This window comes from Notolabrus celidotus, chromosome 17 (genome assembly GCF_009762535.1).
Source record: "Notolabrus celidotus isolate fNotCel1 chromosome 17, fNotCel1.pri, whole genome shotgun sequence".
NCBI classification, from domain to species: domain Eukaryota; kingdom Metazoa; phylum Chordata; class Actinopteri; order Labriformes; family Labridae; genus Notolabrus; species Notolabrus celidotus.
The window spans coordinates 20,633,638-20,653,233 of record NC_048288.1 but is presented as its reverse complement, the minus strand read 5'-3'; the positions used below and the strand labels follow the sequence as shown (position 1 = coordinate 20,653,233).

The 19,596-nt window shown below is 40.5% G+C and overlaps 1 protein-coding gene across 3 annotated transcripts in view; it reads left to right on the top strand.

The window, feature by feature from the left end:
- Nucleotides 1–19,596, top strand: part of si:ch211-285f17.1 (sickle tail protein homolog) — a 117,899-nt gene that overhangs the window by 22,581 nt on the left and 75,722 nt on the right. Inside the window, exon 1 of one of the 3 annotated variants that reach the window (XM_034706494.1) lies at nucleotides 5,364–5,808. The exons of the other annotated variants lie outside the window; for them this stretch is intronic. The gene's annotated coding sequence lies outside the window, so the exon portion shown is untranslated. Of the gene's footprint in view, nucleotides 1–5,363; nucleotides 5,809–19,596 lie in introns of those variants that run through there. 3 annotated transcript variants of the gene reach the window in all.

Sequence of the window (19,596 nt, the reverse complement as noted above, 5' to 3'; positions counted from 1 at the left end):
CTCCCCATCCATTGAAATCCATATAAGCAGGCGGATAAACCAAGCTGTTGCTTCACGTTATGAGCATGAGTTAACTTGGATGTGTTTGCTACAGGTTTAACGTGATGTAATATCTGCATAATGTAAGCATGCTCAAAGTCATTCACTCAGATCTTTACATCTTTTCATGCACTTTTCAAATGTCTAATGCTGACTCAGATACCACTCTGGACCAGAAGCTCCATCATGCCCGTTGGCGAAACTCTCCAGCCTCGCTGTTGAAGATTATGAGACTGGCTCTGAAATAAAGAGCAGCAGCTCACCAGGGCTTTGGAGGATCTGAGGCTGAATATATGTAGAAAGCAGTTTGGTCCACGGACTAGAGGGGAATCTGGGTGGACGGAAGCCAAGGCCTCTGGTGCCTTTTTTTATATGCATACTGTATCACCTTGGTTGAGATGCTCTGCAAACCAAATCCTTTGGTGGGCAAGACTCTGACTCGGCAAAAAGACTCTCCAGCAATACTGTACACATCATTATAAATGCACACAATCTCAAAGGTGTCATTTTTATTTCATAAATGTATTTATGTATGTGTCAGAACTTTTTTATACAATAAATCAAAGCTATAATAGAGCAATGTTACAACCCCAATATGACTGCATAGAAAACTAAAGCTATAAAGGCCATGATGTAGGAATTCCAATTTTATTGTTGCAATTATAAAAAGATACAAAGCACAAACAGGTTTTCTATTACTTATTGAAGTAAGTTTTGTATTAATGATAGTAATAGTACAATTGAAAAATAATGATAATATTAGGAGTGTAGTGATTCTTTTTAACAACGATTTGATTCGAATCACAATTTGTGGTTGCCGATACGATTAAAAGACGATATTGGTTCATTTAGAACGATCCAATCTGAAACGATTCAGTGACTGGAAATCGATTCAGTGACTTGAAATCCAAAAATTCAACCAGTGTGACTATGAAATAAATACCTTTATACTGGGCAGTCCTAGATTCCTGTTGTTTCTTGTAAGGGAGTCGGGTATAAATTAATTATAGATATAAACAAACAAGGCCTGAGGCTTCTGCAGAGCTGATGTTACCTTGCGCTGCTGCTGCAGCGGGAACACTGGTAGAGGTGCCTGAACGGTCGGCGTTGTGTGGAATTACATGGCGACTTAGTAGGTGGTTGGATAGGTTGGTTTGTGGTGTTGCCGTGGTACTTTACTTGACCTTTACCTATCCTACAAACAGCGAGCGACTTATTTAGAGCATCTCCGTCTTTGCAAAAGCCAAAGTGTTTCCACACACTGGCCTGTAATCATTATGGTCCAGTGTGTGTCCAGTGTGTGTGGCTTGATCATTTCTCACTCGCAGACTTCTCCTCTTCCATCTGCCATGCTGTTTTGCAGCCTGAGGTCAGGAAGCCTGAATTGAGTAACATTTAACATCTTTATCATTAAAAGTGCAAAAAAACCACATCAATATAAAGTCTGACGTACTTAAATCCAATGCGTCATTTCCTAGTATCGATACAATCGATTTATTACCTTTTAAAACGATGTTAGATCGATACATGTCGTCCAGAAGGCCAACTTGCCGAGCACAGATCGATGTAGTCGGATCGTAGGAATATAAATCTAAATATCGATGTAGTGGTAGAATCGTTACACCCCTCAATAATAGTAATATGATTAATATAAATAATAAATAATATTTTGGGTTTTTTTCAAGCTCAAGATCAACCCTTATTTTTCAACACATAGATACAGTTAGCGTCACATCATATTTGGGGGCGGGGCCAACACATTTGTTGTCAACAAAGATAAACCTATCCCTAAGTCAGAGCCTCAGCAGGGCCACCCCAGACGAATAGGTCTGGCTCCACCCCAGCATGTTTAACTGAGGTATTTTTCTAACAATGGCAAAATTTCAGTTTGATTTTTGTGAATTTCAGCAGGAGCCATTAGCTACAGCTTTATCTTCTTCATCAGAGTTTGCAGAAACAATGCATCACTGGTAAAAGTACTGCAGATTAGATGACACGATTTCATTAACAGATAACAGAGGTTGTCAAAAGCCGGCTTGTATTCTGTGACTCATCTGTTTCCAATTTGGCGTTTGTGCACAGTTCTACTTGTCCACTGTTAGGATTCTTTTAAAGCTGTCTTTGAAACCTGCAGACATTGAATCTCTTCTTCTGAATCTTCTTGGCTTTTGTGTCACAAGAAGCAAAGTGCCTGTCATTTACTCTCTCATAATCCATGCACAGTCGAGCTCAGTCTCTTCCAGGACAAACAGGTGGCTCATTCACTGTTCGACTGCAGAGTTTCTCAGCAGCAGTCTGGCAGCTCAAGCTGAGGCTCCACTCTGAATAGCATCAGGTGTAATCCTCACCTGCTCCCTCACTGTTAAATCCTGAATGTTTTGATTTATTTTGTCTCCCCTCTTCATTTGTTTGGGTCTCTTTTCAGCCGTGGAAGGATTTAGCACTAAGGGATTAAGAAAAGTGGAATCTGTTTAAACTATTCAGGAAAAAAAAGTGATGTTGAGTCGTTTTTTTCTTTCACATCGAATCATGTTTTCAAAATACATTCAAGCACACATGCCTATATAGTTTCACATGGTCCAAAATATTCAAAACCATTCAACTATTGCTTTATTTGCAGTTCATTGCACCTGCCTCCTGTTATCTGCTCCATAAAGGACTCTTTGCTCTGAGTCAACATCTCTCTCTCCTTCTTCATTGCGTGATTAAAGCAACATAAGAAATAGATGCTGATGCACAAAGCCTCTGCGCTGACACACCTGAGTCACAGAGTTTGTTTTTCTCTTTTCACGTAGCTGCTGCTTTGTAGTAACTGCCGCTTTGAAGTGTTGCTGTTTTGTGCATCTGGGCCCCTAAACAATGAACCACAGCAGTGAATGTCCGGGTCATGTCTGTCAGTGTTGGGATTTTCTGTGCTTGTGTGCATAAGAGGAGGGGTCTGTGTGGGGGAAAGTGGCCCTGCCGTTCCAACACATGGTGCCCAGACTAAACAACAAGATGAATGTTTCCTGAATCCAACCTGGCACAGAGACCTTTCAATCTGCCGGGGTGGCTGGATGGATGGAGTGAATATATTTCATTCAGAGAAGAAGAAAAACAGAGACGGAGAAAAGAAGGCGGAAGATGGATCCTGAACAGGATTTAAAGGGAGCACCACACCAATTTTACACATCTGGCTCAGTTTGCTAAACAAGAGCAAAACTATCAGCCAGTGGGATTTCCTTGTTTTGCAGTAGTGGTTGTCTCGAGTTAGACTTGGGGGGGTACGCATTTTATAGCACATATCAAGCTTTACATTCTACCAAGATTGGAAAGGCGTTTTTCGACTGCAGGAACTTTACCCCTGAACTAAGTGCATTTCGACTGGAGGAACCAAGGTCTAAATTTAGTTCAGGGGTAGTTAATCTCCCCTGAAAAGCCCCTGCTTGGGGGTAGTACTTTTCAAAAAGTCCTGGGACTTTCGGCTGAACGTAACAGGGTTTGTGGAGTTTACACAGCTGTTGAAACAGAGGGAGTTCCTGGGAATGCATACTAGTTTCGTTTTTTATTAAGATTTCAAAATATGGGGTGCTGGTGGCCTAGCAGTACAGCGCCCCACGTACAGAGGCTACAGTCCTCGTCGCAGGGGTCGCCGGCTCGATTCCCGGCTGGTCGACCATTTCCTGCATGGTCCATTTCCCCCACTCTCCACTCCCCACATTTCCTGTCTCTCTTCAGCTCTCCTATAAGATAAAGGCAAAAAGGCCAAACATATAACAAAAAAAAAAAAAAAAGATTTCAAAATATTATTTAATATAATTATTTTTTCCATACGTCACTGGCCTGATTTGCACAATCTAACCGGGACTTCAGCCCGGGGTCGAAACGCAGACAACAATGGGGGCACAGGAACCTTTTAGTTCCGGGGAAAGTAGTTCTGGGGGCTAAAAGACACCGGAACTCTTGGTCGAAATGCACCTAAAGATGTGAGTCGTCTGGGTTTTCTACAAACTCTAAGGCTTTATTTTTCACAGTTTGAAAAATAAATCATGTTCCTTTTTAAGTCCCCTCATTTTTTGGGCATCAGGTATCATGAAGCGTAGCAACCCCTTTAATTAACTTTTGGTTTAGCCCAACTGTTTTAGAAGACAAAACAAAGGTGAAAACTGTTTTTCCCCCTGAACATTTTTTTTAAAATGTGACGACATACCAGTTCAGGATCTCCTATATGTTTAACTTGTTTGTGCAGTTCTTGTTGTGCATTTTTGAAGTATGTCTGGCATTTTGAGGGCTGTACTTTTTTGGTTTAACCTACTTATTACTTTGTTGCCCTTGGTAGTTTATTGCTTTATTTCTCATACAAAAAACAACAGCGCATCATGTGCTGTGGGATGTACGCAATACGGTTAAGTGAGCTATTTTACACTTTCATCACAGAAGAAAGAAAAAGAAAACTGTGTTTGTGCAGATATTTGAGCAGTGCAGCTCTGACTACGTAGGCAGAATGACGTCTGGATGCTGACGCAGTTGTTGGATGTCTAATGTAAGAATAAGCAGAACTCTACAAATGTGGCTGCTGAGAGTATGAATCCAGCACATGTAAATATACACTTGTAACTACGATGCAGCACTAACTTGTAAAACTAATCTAGCTACCATAGAGTTTGTGGTGTGACTTTAAGTGTCGCTCTGAGTGTGAGAAGTAAATCATGCTAGTTAGAATTTCTTAGTTTATTCAACATTTAAGTGCTCAATTCAGCATTTTATCCAGTGGACATAATTTCACCTCAATCCAGAACAAGACTTCTGCCTCTTAAACAGCTTTGTGAAAGTCAAACAGATATTTCAAGTTAAACCCCCCTGACAGTCTACATAGTCAGAGGTTTGTTCTAAACTCCTCCAAGGTGTTACAATCCTGTGATGACTGCCCTGTTAACAAGACTAACAAAAGCTCAGTGTGCTGCTGTCAACCTGTCTCCTCCCACACATCACCCTTCACCTTTGCTAGCCCGCACCCCTTCATCACACTTCCAAGCTTTTTACTCCCAAAATCCTGAAAAAAAAATCTGGCCTGCCTGGCTGAGTTCGGCCGGTCGTTAGTGAAATAAGGAATTAGAGGCTGGGGCTTCTGGGAAAAGGAGTTGAGGTAAAAAATCTTTTAGCAGGCTATGGGAAAGTCGCCTTCTTTTGGAGACAGAGCTCCCATTAGACTCTCTAGGGGGCTATGAGGGACCAAGCCCCATTGCGGTTTGTAGCAACAAGCTGTCGGATTTAGAGAGAAAGTTCTGGACACACCCCCGACTCTTACACGACTCCCCCTTTCCCTTTATCCTAAGAGAGCAGGAAGCCCCCATCCATGTGGTTTTCTTCAGCCTACCAGACTTTCTCCCATCCTGGTCGCGCCTTCTTCTTCTTCTGCTCGAGGAGACACAGACTTCGGGTAGCAGCAGAGACTCCCCCCTCGGTCAGAGGGAACACATACACAGACGTCTACATGTGACAAGCCCCCAAAGCCAAACAATAGCTGCTGGCTGTGGTAGAACGGAGAGTGGAGGGGCAACGGCAGTTTCTTGGATGGCCTGATTGGAGCATAAACAGCAGTCCAGGAAGTGCTGAAGTAAGAGAGGGAGGGGGGAGTAGAGAAAGTGTGCAGATCTGCCGGGAGAGAGCAAAAAGTTTTTGGACCCTGACGGCGTAAGCAACAGTGTTTTAGTGAGTTGTGTCATCCTGGTTTCGGGCCACAAGTTGTTGTGTCAGGACTTGCTGTGTTGCGGAGAGGCAGACAGAAAGGTGAGTAGCTGCATCATGAGGACATACACAAATGTGAAGTTTAAAATGCACAGATGCAAGTACAAACAACAAACTCTCCTCTGTCTTCAGATTTATTCCAAAGGAATAATTTTGCATGACGTAGAGTATGCAGCTTTGTTGTTATTACTGCACGCAATGTCAATTTAAATTCCAGGGGCTGTTTTGAATGCTATATTCAGTGTAGTGTTCTCAGTGTGTGTGCTGTTTGCTGATGGTTCCCCTTGCCTCCAAAAGCTGCTTGTTTTGCATAGCTGTGTTTTTGTGGTGCCTTGAACGGCAGCCAGCTATTCAGTGAGAGAAGTAAAAAAGAAAAGGGGGGGGGGGGACTTCTAATGTTTGTGTGGCTGTGTCTAATTAAGCTAATGGGGGAGATGAGTGTTGCGGGTCAGACCAAGAGAGGATTGAACTTGAAAACACCGGTCACTTTCACAAAATCACACTAACTCCCAGACTTTTCCTAATCTCTGTCCAGATAACAGATTCATTCTTCATGAAGGTGAAGGTAGCTGACTCCAGATCAGTTTTACTGTAGATGTAGCCATGTATGGTGCTGCTCACACTCTGGATCAAATGGATTTTTTAATTTACCCACAGGGGAGATGCTGCATACCTTCTCTCAAAGTGAACATCTATGTCAGTTTGCAACTTCAAAGACTCGTCTTCCTCATGTGTCACACGGATTCATAGAGGCAGAGCAGTAACCTGCAGTAAATAGCGATCTCTTATTACAGGAGATAAATGCCTGTAAGTGACTGACATGTCACCACACTGCAAATAAAGTAGCATTTCAAGTACTTTACTGTCTTAACAAGCCTATTTTCCTGTCTGGAGCTCTCTGACACCACTGGAATGGCTTCAGCTCTTTCCACTGTTGAGTAGATTTACATCTGGAAAAGACCGGCCTGACCCTGCATGGAAAGATTACTTTAGAAATAAACTTAATTCACAAAGATTCCTATGTATGATTTGAATCGGAGTTTTAAGAATCATTCAAAGAGAACAGGAAAGGTCTGGGGTCCTTGAAGCTCAAACAAAGTATGATGAAGCTCTTAGGAGGGGAGTGCGTGATTTCAAAAAGACACTGGGGCATAAAAAGTACAAGCCTATAATTAATGGGCAGCTTCATAGTGAAATGCTAGAAACATGAACCCTTGTTACATTGAGATTCTGCCACTGTAAATTAACAACAGCCTGGTATATACTTCTGCCTTGACTCTATGCTATAGTGTCCTACGTTGCACTGCAATATTCCGCCTAAATGCAAGTCGGCATTGCGATTTCAAAGCTAGTTATATTGACAGTTTTCTATTCCTTCCTTCCTTGTTTGTTGACAGGAAACCATGATGACTAAATCAGATCATATTTTATTGGAGTTGGAGCTGATACATGTTGAGCAACAGTTGATCATACTGCATTTATTACAAGTACTAAAAGAGAGGAGAAATGTACTGTCGTTGAATCAGTGTAGGCAGGGTATGCGATACTGTAAATGTTGTGAATGCAGGCGATACAATAACCAGCGGACCAATCACAGGGCTGTTGCAAAGTGTAGTTACATTTTTGAAGCCACATACTTAGTACAAAGTATAAATCATGCTTGAGTCTTTGTACTTACCCTCTTTGAAGCGTGAACCCTCAGTGCTCGGTGGCAGAGACAAAAGTCCCACCTTAAACAGACTATGTAAAAAGGGCTGAAGTTTAAAGCTCCTGAATGAAACTTCCAGTCTGTGTTCAGTTTCGACGCCCCCAGGGGGACATTTTTTTTACATCTTGTAGCTTTTCTGATCTTTTTCTTTACATGTCAAGTAGGGATGGGAATTGATAAGATTTTATCAATGTCAGAACCATTGTCGATTCTGCTTATCAATCCAATTCCTTATCAATTCTCCTAACGATTCCTGAGTGTTTTTTAAGGGGAAAAAAGGTAGTTCTACAGTCTTCCTCACCAAAAGGAACCATTTTATATTTTCCAAAATGATGTCTGCCCAAGACTGAACATTAACATATTCAACTTGAACATACTGAATGATAGGTTGACCTCATTCTCGGCCGCGTGAGTTCGAACATGGCCCCTCAAGTCTGGATGAAAAGACTTTGAATTTGGAGAGGAAAAATGCTTTTCCTCCAGGGGTCATCGTGGAGGTATTTTACCCGCGCTCTGTGCCTCATTTTCGGCTGTGTGAGTCCGGACGTGGCCCCTTGAGTCTGGAGGAAAATACTCGTGGTTGAAGGAGTTCTGCGTCGCAGAGTGTGTGACGTGTGTTGGGAAATTTATCCTTAAGAGGAATCGATAACATTTGAGGTGTACAATTACGATGGAATTGATCAATTGGAACCGGTTCTAAGTCCGATATGTTTTTTGATTCCCACCCCTAATGCCAAGGTAGTTTTTTCTGATAAAAAAAAATGCTGCTTTCTTTTAACAGTCAAATAAGTCACTAATTAGGAATATTTGCTGTTGAAAATGTAAATAAACTGCTCTGACCCTCTCAGCGGTTTCGGGCATCAAAAATATAGCAATTGCTAAACTAAGTGCTTATGGTCTTGTATGCTTTTGTAGGTCAAAAAGAAAAAGAGCCATCAGTATCATTTCAAGTCCATTTTACAACCCGTTAGAACCTCCTCACAGGTTTTCACAATGACATTAACTTTTATAGAGAGCCCCTGACTTAGCATAGTTTCCATAGCACTGTTTTTATTTTTACCAGCCAGGTGTTTAAGGATGGCTGAGATTTGTTTGGTCTCTTTCAGCAATAGGTATATCAACTTCAGCTTCCCCCCGTCGAGAAGGAAGGTAAACAGGTCGGAGGGGTGGGGGAGGGGGGGGCTCCTCGTCAGAAAGACAAATGATCTTGCACCTTTGCACCCCAGCCAGAGCTCCTGAACCTCATCTTTCATTGCTCGTTTTCAGCACTTTGACAGCTCTAGACTGTCTCTCTCAAGTTTTTCACTGCACTCTGCTGATGTAGCAAGCTGTCAATTTGTCACGAGACCAAAGGAAACTGTTATTAACTGTTAGGCAGTGCTTTGGCTGCCAGTTTAATTCAGCCAGGCTATTCGTCTAAGTGCTAGCATATGAGGCCCTGGCAGAGTTTTTACACACAGTAGCTCCTGTCCATATGCCTCCATTTGTCTGACATCATTACAAGAAGCTAAGGTAGCATTTTGACCACTTGATTACCTGGCTGGACCTCTTTCCTACGTCAGTATCCAGATGTAATAGATCAAAATCAATACCTAACCGAGGCCACATGTATTAGCTGATGCAAATCTGCTGCTGTGCTGTTTGATGGCTCAACTGGACTTTGAGCCTCAGTGGAAACACACCTGGACCAGTGGCATTTGGCAGAGCGGTGCAGAGGCCGGGAGGGGCAGGATTGGAGCTGGGATAGCGGGTGTTGGGGAAGGGGGGGTGGGTGCAGGAGGTCTGACCAGGTGTTTCTCCTGAAAGCTGTCTGTGCTGTCATCCCTCATCGGGCCTGAAGCCAGGTCACGCCACGTCTCATTGAGCTTCAGGGTTTTGATCAAACCTCATTACACAGCTTTCATTTCAGCTCTGATTTGTGGCTGAGTTATGGATATGATCAAGCATGCCCCCACAAAGAACTCTGTGAGGTTTTTTTGCCTGTTTGATGCCTTTTATCAAATTCAGACAAAGAAGGAATGTTTAAAGTACATATTAGTAAGTTATAAGTCATATAAATGTAGAGAATGTGACAGATTTTATCACGTCACTTTATCCCCCCCAAAAATAGACTGTGAAAATCTGTAGAGGTACCAGGCCATATTGAGGTACAGGGTAAAAAAATGTTTTGATAACCTGCCTCCCATCAGAAAACAGCTAACATTAGCACTCAGGCACGTCCTAGCTAACATTTACAAGAAACACAAATCAATAGGACAGGCGTGAATTATCTCTAGATGAACTCTAGATTTGTTTGATTCTGAAGTTAAACACTCAGGATGTTTTTAAACTAACTGCTTGATTTTGGCTGTTAGCTGTGTGGTTGTTGACATCATTCATTTTTGCTTGTTGTTAGCTTGCTAAACATTCTATGTTCACAGTAAAAGTAGAACTGGCAGATGCTGTTGGTCTTTCTTTCTTTCTTTCTTTCTTTCTTTCTTTCTTTTTCTATCCTTCTTTCCTTCTTTCTTTCTTTCTTTCTTTCATTCGTTCCTTCTTTCTTTCTTTCTTTCTTTCATTCTTTCTTTCTTTCTTTCTTTTTTTCTATCCTTCTTTCTTTCTCTTTCTTTCTTTCATTCTATCTTTCTTTTTCTTTCTTCCTTTCTTTTTCTATCTTTCTTTTTTCTATCCTTCTTTCTTTCTTTCTTTCTTTTTCTCTCCTTCTTTCTTTCTTTCTTTCTTTCATTCTTTCCTTCTTTCTTTCTTTCTTTCTTTCATTCTTTCTTTCTTTCTTTCTTTTTTTCTATCCTTCTTTCTTTCTCTTTCTTTCTTTCATTCTATCTTTCTTTTTCTTTCTTCCTTTCTTTTTCTTTCTTTCTTTCTTTCTTTCTTTCATTCTTTCTTTCTTCCTTTCTTTCTTTCTTTCTTTTTTCTATCCTTCTTTCTTTCTCTTTCTTTCATTCTATCTTTCTTTTTCTTTCTTCCTTTCTTTTTCTATCTTTCTTTTTTCTATCTTTCTTTCCTTCTTTCTTTCTTTCTATCTATCTTTCTTTCTTCCTTTCTTTCAACTTTTTTCTTTTGATTCTTTCTTTCTTTCTTTTTTCTATCTGTCTTTCTACCTTTCTATCTTTATTTCTTCCTACCTTTCTTTCTTTCTTTTTTCTTTCTTTCTTTCTTGCTTGCTTTCTTTCCTTATTTCCTTCTTTCTTTCTTTCTTTCTTTCTTTCTTTCTTTCTTTCTTTTTTATATCTTCCCTTATTTATTTATTTATTTCCTTCTTTCCTTCATTCTTTCTTTCTTTTTTTCTATCTATCTATCTATCTATCTATCTATCTATCTATCTATCTATCTATCTATCTATCTATCTATCTATCTATCTATCTATCTATCTATCTATCTAACTCTCTATCTATCTATCTATCTATCTATCTATCTGTCTATCTATCTATCTATCTATCTATCTATCTATCTATCTATCTATCTATCTATCTATCTATCTATCTATCTATCTATCTATCTATCTATCTATCTATCTATCTTTCTTTCTTTCTTTCTTTCTTTCTTTCTTTCTTTCTTTCTTTCTTTCTTTCTTTCTTTCTTTCTTTCTTTCTTTCTTTCTCCAAACATTAACAAAGTGTTTTATTATTAAGTATATTTTTCAATAGAAGATAATATAAAAATAATTTATTTTTCAGTATTAATTTTAAGGGTCAATAATGTGCTCAATATCATAGGTCGGCTCACCATTTCATTCAGAATCACCGCCTAGTTCTTCACACCAAAGTTAATCACAAGCTACTTCTTGTTTTTGAGGTTTATGTAAATGCTGACTTCACTTCCCAGGGTCACCCCTTGTCTTTGAGCACAGTTAAGTGTCCTGGGCTTGTATCACATCAAAAGTTGAGTTCAAAAAGCTGTAAGACTTTGCCTAATTATGTTCTCAGTTCGCTGACTGATCTTGTCCTCTAGGAGGACTTTCAGCAGCTTAGACGTGGAGCCGTCTTTGGCCAAAACAGCTTGATTCTGATAGTGATGGGGGTGAGTGCATGCTGTAATCTGACCAAATCATTACAATGTTAATTGCCTAATTCACCTTGTTAATTGACCTCTTCTTGTGTCAAATAAGCTTTCTTGGAAAAGTTAAGGAACTTTTTTTCTAAACTAACCGTAAGAAAGTACAGTATGAAAGACTTTCTATACATATGCATTGTATTTTTGCATTTTTCTTGGATGTAGGTGAAATTACATTTATTTATGTCAAACGTGTAAAGGGAAATGTGATGTACCACCATTAAATGATTCATTAAGGCAATTATTTCTGGTTCAAGTAATAAGGACTAACTGGTGTCAGCTTTCTCAGTTTATCTTGTATCTCTCGCTCCTTTATTTCATATACACAGTTCGTCTGAATGTTAAAGAAGACAGTTAAACCAATAGAAGAAATCACAAGAAGCAAAAAAAAATCTTCAATCAAACATCTTTCTGTCGCTGAAATGATCATCCCTACAGATTAAAATTGTCCACACAGATAAGGCGTGAAAATGCTAATACGTTCCCCCTGATGTTGTCTTGTTTTGTTGCGCTGTTGGTGAGTGCTGAATACTTACAGTGGATCTCACCATTACAACATTAGCTGAGCTTGTTGTTGTTGTTGGCTTTTCTATAACAAGCATAATCCACAGAGAAAAATTGTGTTTCCTGTTGTGATGTCAAACTCTCTGGGAGCAAGTTGAAAATCTGCCAAGACCTAAAATGACATTGTTAGTTGGCCTCGCTGCAAAGAGTGAGCATGTTGGAGAAGTCACAGAAGGTCAACTCAAAAAAGTGGCAGCCTGTAAAAGCTGTGAAAGATCTGATTAAAGTTTCTAAGAGTTTATATTTGATTCAGGAAATATGTCTTCTAGGTCTTCTTCTTGTAAAAATACTGCCCTACTTTCCCGTATTTTCTCAACTCCCTCTTGACGTCTATAAGTTTGACAGACTTCATTGACTCCACCCATTCAGTGAAGTCATTTGTTTGACCATCTCTTCTTTGTCTGGCAGTAATAAGAAGAGGGGGTTAGACAAATGTTCCCCACCCACAGTCTGAGACGAAGGCGGGAGCGATTCTCAACAGACACTGCTCTGACACTCTTCTGTCCCCATTAAACCCCCCCCCACCCCACCCGACTCGTTTCTCCCAGAGTAAACATCCCCCCTCCTCTCCCATCCGTCCACTCCTTCAGGCATTCTGTTGGACGTGGTGCCTCCTTAGAACACTCAAACAACATACCAGGGCTGTTTTTGTGCTGCAACAGACATGCATTGTGTACACGGAAAGAGTTGTGTATCCCTGTCATGCGTCTCTGACCCGCGAGTAGATTCATCAATGAGAAGAACAAAAAGGAGGTCAGAGAGGAGGTGAAAAGTAATAATTAGTCTCTAAGAATCCATAAACGTCCTCATGTTCTGGCCTGTTAAACTAAATTTGCTTACATCATTCTCACTCCTTGAAAGCGTGTAAAGCACTCCAGGTTTTCTGTCCCCTGTTCACTGTTGTTAATTAAGAAATGTCTGAATTTAAGTATTAAAGCTGCTTAATCCCAATAAATATGGATGAGAGTTCTGTCCTGAGTCCCATTTAACAACCTGCTGTGTCATGGCCTTTTCCCTTAGATGTGAGCCTTTTCAACGCTTTTTATCGACCCAACTGACCACTTGCTAATGAGTCATTAACGTGGCATGAGTTTATAATTCTTTCTTCTGTCTTTTAAACTCAATTCACTCTCATTTAGCTGCAGTCAAAGTTATGAAAGTCCCATTTCTGAAAATACTCAGCAAAGCCGGTGACACAGGATGTTTTGCTTAAGCCGGGCTATTCTAGGAACTGCAGCAATACCTGAGCTCTGGAGTTAGAAGTTTTTAGCGGAAACCTGCCTTCTACTTCTACATGGTGTGTTTGGGTCTGTTTAAAGAAGACCTTCCTGCTCTGGCTGATAACTGGACTCAGCCATGTAAATACTAGAGAGGCCTTGCAGGGTGCCTTAAGTGAGCATCAAACAGAACCATTTCAGGCTAAATGTAATGACACAGAGGTACAGAGAGGGAGTTTCTTTCTCTGCACTGTGTATGGCTGTGTGAATCAGGTTTACTTCAAAGACTTTATTTAAGTAGTAGTAGGATTAAAAAACTGTGACTCTTCTTAATTTCAAATCCGTGCTTAGGTTGATGACAGATTTTGTCACATGTCACAGAAACAGCATTTGGTGGTGGTGAAGTTTAGAGGAAGCAGTACAAGTTTCTGACAACTTACCCAGCCTGTCTGTGGCTGTCAGCTACAGATCCCAGTCACTCTAAAAATCTGTAAAGACTCTCCATAAATATACACCTTAGAGGAAGAATAATCTCTAACTTTTGGGAAATTACAATAGTTTTAGGGAGCATCTCTCCAACAGCAGTAAGTAACACATCGGTCAGGGACTATTCTCAGTGGTGAATTGCTGTGCCAGCTGTAACCTATGGTGCTGAATAAGCTCAAACTAAACTTCACTGCCTTTGTTCATTGTATCGGAAGATGACATGATGACAATGTAACGCTTTTGCAGACATTTGGTGAAATTGTTTCCACACATTTTCAGCTTTTCACTTGTCACCAAACTCTGATACATTTATGAGCTTTGGACGTGAATAAAAGTGCAGAGACAGGTGGACTTTGTTGCTTTATCTTCTTTGACATGTTAACAATTGTCAGCAGATCTTAGTCATATGAGACATCTTATGAAATGGTTTGATTTCAGTCAGGTCAAGGCACCCAAAACTCTTTGGTTGTTAAAACAGGAACTTGGGCGCAGACTTAGCCGAATGGTTAAGTTGCGCACCCATGAAGTGGTTGGCCCGAGTTTGAATTCAGCTTTTTAAATGAAAATTAAATTATTCATTAAGGTAATTATTTATGGTTATTTCTATACGTATGCATTGTTCTTGCATTTCTCTTGGATTTGGGTGAAATTACTTTTATTTTATGTCAAACTTGTAAAGGGAAATGTGATGTACCACCATTAAATGATTCATTAAGGCAATTATTTCTGGTTCAAGTAATAAGGAGTATCTGGTGTCAGCTTTCTCAGTTTATCTTGTATCTCTCGCTCCTTTATTTCATATATGCAGTTGGTCTGAATGTTAAAGATGACAGTTAAACCAATAGAAGAAATAACAAGAAGCAAAAAAAGTCTTCAATCAAACATCTTTTTGTCACTGAAATGATCATCCCTTCAGATTGAAATTGTCCACACAGATGTGGCGTGAAAATGTCAATACGTTCCCCTGATGTTGTTTTGTTGCGCTGTTGGTGAATGCTGAACGCTTACAGTGGATTACAACATTAGCTGAGCTCGTTGTTGTTGTTGTTGGCTTTTCTATAACAAGCATAATCCACAGAGAAAAATTGTGTTTCCTGTTGTGATGTCAAACTCTCTGGGAGCAAGTTCCCACATGTCATTACCCCCACTCTCTCTCAGTTTCCTACACTATCCACTGTACTCTCCTCTATAATAAAGGTGCAAAATACCCAAAAATATAACCTAAAAAAAAAAAAAAACAGGAACTAAAGTTCTGTCTAAGAAAACACTCAAAAATTGAGCACAGTTTTTTACCACAGGTTCATAGAGTTTCTGGGTAAACCATGTCAAACTGGTCTGGTAAGCATGGCTAAGGTTAGCAGAGCTAGCACCACCAGCCTTCAGTTGTCCTTACAGGTGAATGTCCATACAGTATGCCTGTGCTGGTTACACATCGCTTAACTGTTTAACCTGACGCAGCATACAAACAACTTAACTCATTTTCTAGATCAAAATACTTCCAAACTGTGCTGCACAACAAGATGCCATCTGTCATCTGTGTTTGTTTACATCCAGGTAGTGGAGCATTATAGCATTATGGCAGTAGTCATTAACCAGAGCTACAGCCCCTGCAAGAGCTAAGAGCTTTACTTTCTTACTGTAATAAAACAGTCATCTCCTGAGTAAAAGATGTTTATACCCCCCATCCTTTCATCTCGGCTACCTTGTAAGTGGACTTTCCTTCTCTTTAGAGAAGTCACATGACAAATTTTCCTCCATTGCATTCATGACAACAATAATACTCAGTCTTTGCTTGAAATAAGTCAGTAGGGGCGACATGGAATAAGACAGCAAAAGCAAAAATACATTGTGACATAACACTAAATGAATTAAAACTTGGTGTGTTTTCTTGGCGTGATTTGATGAGACGAGGATTTTTTTAGCCTCTTTCCTCCACATCTTCTGGGCCCAGACCACACTGCTGTGCCAATGAGTTATTCCGCCTAAGGCTCCACTCACAGTAATGAAAGCCATCTTGTAAAATCTGACATTTTCTATCATGGAAGAAATCTCTTATACCATCCTGCTAAAACTGGGTACTATGAATGGGCTCAGTGGTGTTGCCAGTGTTAATAAAAGCTAAATATGTTCCAAGTGTAAAAAATATTCATGGTATAGTTTAGCTGCCTTCCTGGCTGAAAATCATAACAGGTCTCAGGTATTTTCCATATTACCCAGTCTGGTGACGGGTTCTTGTGAGAATTTAAAGCCTGAAAGCTCCTTTACAACACATGTGGAGAAACTTAATATTTTAAAGCTTGTCTTTACAGATAATATCTGTATTATGGGGCATTCACATGGTTAAGCAGTCTATCATTACATGTTCCATAAATGGGGCAAAACTATGGCCAGTAATTGGTTTGCCTAGATTTTCCATTCCCCCAAAGATCCCACTCTGCTTCTCCCTCAAAATTTAAGGCCGCAGAACATTCCATGAAGTTCTGAACATTTCCAGGATTTCTTATAATGGCAGGAAGACGGGGGAAACAGCCCCTTCTCATTCACCCACACACCCATCACAGATCCGTCTCCTGTGTCCCTTTATCACCTTTTCTTAGCACTTTGTTTCGAAGTTTCCTTCCTGCCAGGTTTTCCTTTCACAAGTGACTGTATCCTCCCCGGCATCACAACAACAATGCCCTGCTTCATTTCAGCTCTCCAAGATCTGAGACCGCTGGAGCCAATGGGCTGCCAGGCACATGCTAAAGCCATTAGGTGGTGGATGACGGTGGTTAGCCACAGAGGCATCACAAAATAACCTTCTCACTGCGTACATAATGAACCTGAGGGAAGGATTGAGGGTCTGTGTCTGTGTGTGTGCACATGTAGCTGTGTTGAAATGTGGCATGTTGCCTGTCCGACCAGAGGACTGCAGATCATAAAGTAGGGACATCAAAAGGATTAATGTGCCTCATATGTTTGGACACAAGGCTGTAAATACCCGAGTAATCGATCACAAGTGGACAGCCAATAGTACAGTAGCACAACAGTAAACACACCTATGGTGCATTGAGAGCCAGTCCCTCAAGCCACATTTGAAGGTGCCCACATTTATATTGCAGTATGTACAAGTAGCTCTAGTTCCTATTCTGGGGCCACCTTTTCTCTGTAGCCAGAGCAGCGATGAGGTCTGATTTAAAGTTTACTGTTCTCTCTGTTTCTGTTTCTCTAGTGTCTGTTGTAAGATTCTATTGGCTCTATTATTTTGAATGTCGCCCATATTAGCTGTCTCTCTAGCCCCTTTCACACATGCAAATCCCATAGACTGTATAAATAATGGACGTAGTATCCGTGACGTCACCCATCTGTTCCTGAGCGCTGTTTTAAAGCCAATCGACAGAGGCAGCCATATTGGAAATGCGGAACTCAACCAGGCATAGTGTGGCGTAAAGGGGCGGAGTTTGAGCCTCCTAGCCAACAGCTTTGTGTTCACGGCCAGGAGTCACGTCAGTCATGTCCTTATTTGGGCAAAAACTCGTAATCTTAATATCTTCTGAACCGTTGTGTTAGAAAAAAATTCACCCCCGTACAGTGTGTGAAATTAGCTACGTAGAGCCAAACCGTTTTTTGAACCAGGCTGTAAACATGTTTATTAATGCTGCTTTTTTAATTGGTGTGTATGTGGTTTCCGGTGTTTCTGCAGCCAGCCTCAAGCGGATTCTCGATGAATTGCAGTTTATAACACTTCCGCATGGGCTTTATACTTTGAGACTGGAGTGTGTGTATGTGCAAACCCAAATGGTTGAATCTACTTATCCTGACTTTATCTGGACTTTTCCCTCTGAGTCTCCTAGAAAAATGTTTGTATAAAGATGGGTGAGCCATTGTGTGGACACAGCACGTAATAGTCTGAAACATTTACCACAAGCTGTGAGTGGGTGGTGTGATGAGGTCATTCGTGTGGAGCACTGTTTTGCTGCTTTACTGCTTTACTGCTTGCCTCAGTTGCATACCTGCTGTTGGTTTTTTTTGTCTTTTAGAAACAAAAGCTTGTATGAGGCTGATGTCGTTGATTGAGACCATGTATTTGAAGATACAGTGGAAATTTCAGATCTGATCCTAAGTGGTCTCTGCAGATGCATTTTAAGACACATGTTAACACCAGGTGAAATCACGGCCATAGATAGAGACAACAATTTAAACTCACATTTCCTCCTATAGAAAGTTAAAAGACGCCATGTAACCTAAAGTAGATGTCTCTTGGAGGAAGACCACTCGTGCCTTGGGAGAAAATTCAAACTCCACACAGAAAAGTTCCATCAGGCCCGCAGATCAAAACCCACAACCGTCATGCTATGAGACACCACTGTACCGCCCACATATTAAGAAATCAGTTCATATCACTGTCTGCTCGAGCTTCCTCTAAATCTGGCTAAATGCTGCTCACTATCTCCTCAGGCAGACAGATCCCAGCCATGGCTGAGGAGGCTTTTTATTATTAGACTCAGACACATCCCATTTGGTCTCTCAGTCAGCCTCAGACAGTTTGATGGAGGACTCTCTGTGGAGCAGGAGAATGACTTAATTACAGTCAGTATCTCCGGCTGAATTTACTGGGAGTGCATTCATAATGTATGTCTTACTTAGCATCAGCGTGCCCCAATTACAGTGGACCAGAAATCGTGACAGAACTATGAGGTTGAGTTTCTAGAGATGTGACGCTAATAAGGCTTTACAGTAAGTATTTGAAAGCAGGGTGTTAATGATGGACTAATTAATCCTATTATCTACTGTTAACATTGCTGTTATGCATCAAATAAAACTTGTTCCAACTGCCAGTCAAGTAGCATTATTATAAACTGGTATTTCTGACCATCTGATGGATGTAAGTTAGAGTTGTTACTTTATTTTTGCTCTGTTTTGGTTTCCACCGCCTCCTCCCAATTTAGTAGATAGGTAGTGGCTAACTGTGTCCATCTTTGTTTGGTGTTTGGAAGGAATGTACTGCAGATTGATCTGCTGAAAAACATTTTCCTACTGTGGCTGAAATAATAAAATGAATAATAATCAGTTCAAATATTACAGTTGCAGGCCTGAAAACCAAAACAATGAACTTAAAGAGATATTTCAGTTTTTTTGAAGTGGGGTCATATGAGTTACATTACACTAGCGCTCCTGCTAGCTACAATGGGTGCCGGTGAGCTCTTCCCCTTTAATGAGAAAATTCCCAGATGAAAAGGCCGGCAAGCTGGCTATTTTCTCTGCGGACGGGGTTGCCTATTTTGCGTAATTTCGCCAAAGTTAACAAAATATGGTCCAGGCACTCATCACGGTGCAAATGCATGTACCAGTAGAAAAAATTGAAGCTATTCAGTTTGCCGTCAGAAACCCCCTTTCTTCCTGCACTATTTTCGGATGCACCTCGCAGACCGGTGTTCTTCCGCTGCATGAGCACAGATACACCCCGATCAGCTGTTTGGATCTGCCTGCACTAGTGTAATGTAACTCATATGACCCCACTTCAAAAAAACTGAAATATCCCTTTAAAGGTGATCAAATGAAACAATGGATTTTAGACTCTGTGATAACTCTCTTTGGATTCTCCTCAACCATGGACTGTATTTAAATGGACGTTGCCATAGGAATAACACCATCTGGTTTGTGTATGGCCTTTCAAAAGTCTTTAAGGTTATCATCATGGTCGTCACCATCTTGAGAGAGTGGTCTATACTTAGGAAAGCTTCTTATTGTTCCAGACAAACAGAACAATTTAAATTTAGTGGAAAGGAGCTTAAGAGGAATGTGTTTTGTTTTGTAGACCCAGTG